Source organism: Dysidea avara, chromosome 9 (assembly GCF_963678975.1).
Source record: "Dysidea avara chromosome 9, odDysAvar1.4, whole genome shotgun sequence".
NCBI classification, from domain to species: Eukaryota; Metazoa; Porifera; class Demospongiae; order Dictyoceratida; family Dysideidae; genus Dysidea; species Dysidea avara.
In genome coordinates this window covers 12,242,424-12,249,468 of record NC_089280.1, presented here as the reverse complement: position 1 = coordinate 12,249,468, position 7,045 = coordinate 12,242,424, and positions in this window count along the sequence as shown.

Below are 7,045 nucleotides of genomic sequence, written 5' to 3'. Positions count from 1 at the left end.
ATGGCTATAACATTAATTGCTTAAGTGGCAGACTATTACTTGACATTTTGCCAGACAATTTGTCACTATGGAAATCTATAATTATACATTTTTATTCAATTAAAAGTGAGAACTCACAGTACAAATTGAAAAGGTAGAGAAACTATGCAGGATTATTACACATACCAAATGGTTGTCATGGACACCAGTTTCTAACATTTTATTTGTCACAGTCAACATAATTACCAATAACAGGTCAATTATCCAGTAGTGATAATAACATTATGGAAAACACTATCAGTAACTAGTGTTATAGGACTGACATGACAATTATAGTATTCTATCTGTTAGTGAATATCCAGGGAAGCTGTAGGGGGGTTTCTGAGGTTAGTCACATTCAGATCGAGATACTCTAATAAAGCAGTCACAGTGTTCTGAGCAGCAGCAGCGTAACAAGCTATATATGTTGGTATAATTAAAGATTTTTATTTACTTTATCAGTATAGTTAGTGGAGGGCAGTTATTCTCAGCATGGAGTTACTTTTTTTGGTTTTCACCTTTCTTGATCAGAAACCAGTCACCAAAAATATTAGAGCCGCTCTTGATATCCCACCATATAAAATGACATTGGCACAGATTAAACACTGTTAACCATCAGTTGTTTTGTATCTGCATTTTACCAGCAACTCTCTGAAGTTCCTTTACCCTCCATCTTCTTTGTTCCAACTCCTTATAATTGCTCTCTACATCCTGTGACACAAGAGGACACTATTGAACTGTCAATTCTTTACAACATGTAGTACCTGCTCAGTGACCAGCTGGTGTTGTGATAGTTGAGTTGTTTCATTTGACGTTTCTTCTTCATCACTACTACTAACAAATATCAGACGAGTGTTTTAATGTTCCTCAGTCAAGTGGAGCTGTTCACTCTCTAGTCTCTCCACTTTCTACACTGATAAAGTAAACAATTAATAATATACAACATATACTCAACACATATTGTAGCACATGTAGAAGCAGGTATGAACTTGTAGCATGAAATACACTACTGCTCAATCCATTATTTGCAGTGATGATTACAGTATTGTGTGTTCTATTAGAGTGTTTTAAGGTCAACAGGTTGATGGTGTTGCTGATTGTATTTCATGGAACAAACCATTATTGTTAGCTAACAGTCTAGTGTAGTTTTGGTAGTTGGTAAACACCCTTATAGCAAATGACAAGGTTCATATGGTCACACCAACATTGTAAACCAACATACAGTATTTTATATAACTTTTAGCTCTTTCACACTGGCTGTTTCACATTGTTACTAGCAGTACAGTTGGTAAACATGTACTCTTACAGCAAATGAGAAGGTACATAAACATTGTAGGTAGGAGGGAAGCACAAAACTAACTCTACTAGAGCAATCAATTGACTGTACACAGATAAACATCCATACAATCACTATGGGGAATACAGAGGGACCTCATCTATTATGGACACTATGGGACCATCCTGGAGTGTCCTATTAGTAAGGTGTAGGTAACCTCATTATAGGAATATAAACTAATACAAAAAAGGACCACAAACAGGTTCAGTTGACCTTCCGTTAAATGTTCAGTTTCATTTGAACATAGTTGATATCCTGTGTCATCATTAACTTGTGATCAACAGTTTTTGTCAGCTTCTTGGATGGTCTTTGTATGTGACAACCACTCTAATGTGTGTATATGGGACCAGTTGTTATGACAATTTGTGACTGGATCTGCAAAAAGAAAGTCTTTCCAAAAGATGCCTTTCCAAATTTCCAAGTTTGACAAATCATAACTCATCATGTGTTTAACTCATTGTCTTAAAATTACATCCAGGAGTGCCGGTAAATTAAGTGACCAAATTTTAGGCTGGTACCATACCGTATAGTAAAAAACTTAATTACTACACTACCATATAGTAAAGCTACCGTATAGTACCCTATTACCATATAGTACCCTATTACCATATAGTACCCTATTACCATATAGTACCCTATTACCATATAGTACCCTATTAGCTACTGTATAGTACCCTATTACCATATAGTACCCTATTACCATATAGTACCCTATTAGCTACTGTATAGTACCCTATTACCATATAGTACCCTATTACCATATAGTACCCTATTACCATATAGTAAAAAACTTAATTATTAATTACTACGCTAGAAGTGTAAATTAAGTGACCAAATTTTAGGCTGGTACCATACCGTATAGTAAAAAATTTTGGCAGTAAAAAAGTGGATGAAACCCCTGTTGAAAAATTTGGCGGAAAAAACTTTGGCGATTGAAATTACTGTGGACACCTCAACTAATTGAGGTGTCCACAGTAATTAAAATTTCACCTATTATTCTTGTTTACAACCTCAACTAATAAATGCTTCCCTTATCCTCTTGGCAACACAGCCATTCTGAGGCTGGAGAAGTACATGGCTCTCACAACACACACCAAGATGGTAACAACACATCACCACACCCACCTTTATGGTCCGTGCTACCACTCCCACTGAGCTCTGTAGTAAGGTTTCAATTATGCTTATTTGGTAGGCCTGTTACGATGGCGGAAATGTGATACAGTAGTATGCTGTTGTCATGCAAACCTTGTGTTGCAACAGCTATCACTATGGCAACATGTCACATAAATCAGGGTAGCTACATTTCGTGTTGGACTAGTTGAGGTGTCCACAGTAATGTTAACCTTGCCTAACAACGGAGTGGCACAAATAATTGTGTGAAAAAATGACACAACTTATCATACCAGTGTCCCTGAAGTTGTCATCTGGTGATAGTGCCGTACAATTCATCTCGTTATGAAATACCACAGTCAACACCTGTGACAAGATCACATGACCTCACAAGATAATACACAAGTAATTAACGGTTCCCACATATCACCTTTATTTTGTACCATGCGATTTGTCATAGCAGTTGCAACAGTATCGATATGCTGCACAAAACGATTTGCTAGACAATGGCTTTGTTAGCTTATAGTATAGTTGAAAACACCCACAAAAAATTCTTATATCATAGCCTTCCCAAATAGCACTACTAACAAACCAACTGCTGCCACAATAAACATATCATAGGAGTGGTCATTAATACAGTACATGAGTTTTCATGTCCCAACAACAGACCAAGTTAAACACCAATTGGGACCTATATACTTGACACGGTCACTACTGTATATTGAGGTGGTGTTATAAATGAGGTCATGAAGTACATCTCAGTTGTGTTTAGGACCTATATACTTGACAAGGTCACTATATTGAAGTGGTCTTACAACTCTTGGCCTAAACATAAAGCTTCACCACAGCAGCACTATAGTATTGGATTACAATAGAATAATGGTATATGTTATAGCTCCCAACGGAACTGCTTCTAGAACACCTACTACTGAAACTAGTACTGCATGTGCACACTAAAAGGATTAGAAAATGGCAAGCCATAGATTATAGATTCCCTAGGTGGGGAATATATAATCTATGCCTGCACAATGTGACCTCCGTAAAACAAACAAAATGTAAAAAAAAAAAAATGTAAAAATTTTCTAACTCAGAAGTGGGCCCACAAAAATGAGTACTTCCCTGCCAATTCACCTGAGTAAATGATGCAAACTTAGCTGTGCTTTTTGTGGGGTCACCAAGCTGTGCTAAACTGGACACTGAATGACTGACATACTGGCATATCAAATGAAGATAGCTACTCATGTAGTCTCAGGAAATCCAACTAACTAACAATTGCAGTTTACACTATCATACCATATAGATATATTCAGTGTTCACTATTTCATGTTCTTATAGCCTTCATTTCCTCCACTCCCAGCAAGTTCAGCCCATGGCGAATCTGTTTCAGCGAGTGTTTCAGTCATCTCGTGTGTTTGTGAGATGGCAAAGGAAATATTCACCTACTGTAGTAAGACTAGCTGCCCGTATAATTCGCTCCTTGACTTCGCCACATCACTTGAGAAGAAGAACCCCGAGGAACCCAGCTGGGTTGATTCGAGGGTTTTGTCCGCGAGATTCACCAACCCCCTGAGTAATGTGACTTTACGTAAAACAAACAAAAACGGTAAGTTCACCAAACGAGAGAAATTTTCAAAGTCAGAAGTGGGCCCAAAAAAAAAATTAGCCCGTGACGGGGGTCGAAATAATATGTTGTGTTCTCCGCCAAGTTGCTGAGCACAGAAGAAGGGTGAAAGGGGACACCAGTTGGGAGGCTTCTTCTCCTGCCACTTTTCACCAGTGGACTGTTGTGGCGTCTCGCACCCTTATCTCACATTTACCTCAAAGCAGAGTATTCCTGTAATTGTGACAGCCATTCGCATGAAACTGATTTTGTGAGTAGCTATGAAGTAGTACGTAGCATGTGTTTTGTTCTTGTGAAACACCATAGATAGTATAGTTATACTATCTATGGAAACACTGAGCCAACACCAGTTGATGTCACATGTGGTGTGAATTCTGCAAACGCAATTGTTGTGGGAACATATATAAAGTAGAAATAGCTATTAGGATAAAAAAGTTGCTACTAAAGGAAATTTTGGAGTCAGTGAACACAGCAACAACAAAAATCCTTTTGATTAAAGTTTGTGAAGTAGATGCAATAGCACCAACTGAACTTGAAAAACTTTTATCACAATGATACCAAGTTACTTGATACAACAGATAGCGTAAGTGACCGATTATCAAACAAAGTTTATACTTTACTTCATAAACATCTCCAGGAAAGTAGTATCAACCTCGACTTTTCACCAGGAGGTAGCGCCTTTCTTGTAGAATACCTCACGTAAGTTTGAGTAATAGTATCCGATTAGTGTCCGTGTTATGAGTGGATTTCTGCATTCCGTAAAATATGAATTATCGAACACCGATACCTATTATCGAACGCCCATTAATTTGCGTTAATCAATTATCAAACGTTTTGCACCTTTTCTACTGTGGTGACTTCAGTGCACCCTACACACTCTTAATTATTATATCAACGTGTTATCTGAAGTACCATGATAATGTAACTGAAGTATAGTTTCGATACAAGCATGCACTTGTAATTTACAACAGCAAATCGTTTAGTGTAAAATGCGTACAGTGAAAAATCAGCACATTACAACCAATAACACAGTCTTATTATTCTTGTTTACAACAACCCGTTTTGTCCAGTCTTCGTGGATACATCTTTTACTCAGGTGAATGACAAACAGTCAGCCCAATTCCGCCGCCAAAGTCAAGCTCAAGTTGTACTTCTTTCACGGCGATTCCTGTGTTCTTTTTCTTCATTTCTTCGTCAGTGGTGATGAGTATCAAGACTGCTGTGATGTCCACACATAAACTCTAAAGGATGGAAAGCTCATTAAGAATAGGCTACACTATTGGAATTCTCCATATAAACACCTTACGAGTATGCGGAATAAAATTGTAAACTTCCGAATACGTTACGTGATTTTTATGTTCGATAATAGGTACCGTTTAATAATAGGTCACTTACGCTACCATTAAAACCTTTTATAGAACTTTGCGTGGGCGAGATCAAAGGAAAAAGTGTACTTTAAATTTCATAAAGTACACTCTCAGCCGGCCAACTGCTTCATCGACCACAAAGAGTGCTGTATTGCACCGCAAAGAGTGCTTTATTGCGAATAAAGCACTCTTTGTGGGCAATAAAGCACAGTTGCCCACGTGCCTTAGTGTAGGCTAATAGCCTACAGGGCTCGCGCCAGTACGACTAATCACCCAAGCCGGTGAAGGCTGATAGCCTCGTCGCACTGAGTGATCAATCACCCCAGCCAATACGAGTTCCACCACTGGATTGCTTTTATAGACATACCTAAATGCTTCGATGATGGGTGGGAGAAGGTAACGTTGCTGTTACGTTTGTTAATGTAAACGGACAAGTCCTGGAGATATCACGGAAATACTTCACCATGTGACTCACAATAGAATCGATTGTGGGTTGCGAGCAAAACCTGCCAAAATATGCGATGAACGTCTACTATGCCAAACTATGGTGAAATACGCGTGAGTTACTTTGTTAAACTAGTTTGTGTGCGTTCAGGCTGCTAATAGTTCGTGCAACGCTTGTTAATTACGAGTCCTAGTGTATGGTGAAGCTACACGACTAGAAAGTTCCATAAATCATTTAAAGCATAGCCTTGCTCGTGCTATATGAAAAATAAAGTACTCGGCGCTTGGCCTCGATGTTAATAAAGCACCCGGCTTCGCCTCTTGCTTTATTAGCATCTCGGCCGTGCGCCTCATACTTTATTTTTCATATAGCACTCGCGGCTATACTTTAACATATGTAGGAAACTTTCTTAATTACTGTACAAAATAATTTTGTGTTCACGTGAGATAAAAACGAGTGTTAATGGCGTGATAATGTTGTTGCTGAATCCGTCTAATCCTGAAACAATCGGTGTTAATAGTGAAGAATTGGAGTAGATACGAAACGTTTGATGACATCTGGCGCCCAACGTGGGGCGAGAAACAAATTCTAACTCATCACGCAGATTCCTTGGTGCCGGGTTTACAGGCACCCCAAGAGGTGAACCGTTTACAATTTATCGTACAGTTGTTCTTGTTTGACTCCATTCTAGCCAGCACCGACGATCCGACTTGAGGTCCTACTATCAAATGGACGAAGCGACTAAAGCAAAACTTGATCGATGTCGAGCGATTCGTGGAGGACATCGAGGAGTATTAACGAAGCTAACGAAGGAAATCGACGAGATCCTTTCACAAGAGATGTTAACTGAAGAACATTATATTAGACTGAGCGTCATAGATCGTCAACTCGAAGCGAAGTCATCCGTCTTAGCCGACTTAGACAAGGAGGTTCTGGGCTGTTGCGACGCTGGAGAGATCGAAGGTGAAATAGATGAGTCCGAAACAGTAACAGCAAAGATAATAGGATATAAGGCCAAAATCGATTCCGTGAAAAGAAATAAAACGAGTGAATCCTCCCACACCCCAGCCACCGGATCTGAATTACCGTCTTTGGGTGCTAAACCACGCCTACCCAAGCTCTCACTTCCAACCTTCAGAGGTGATGTA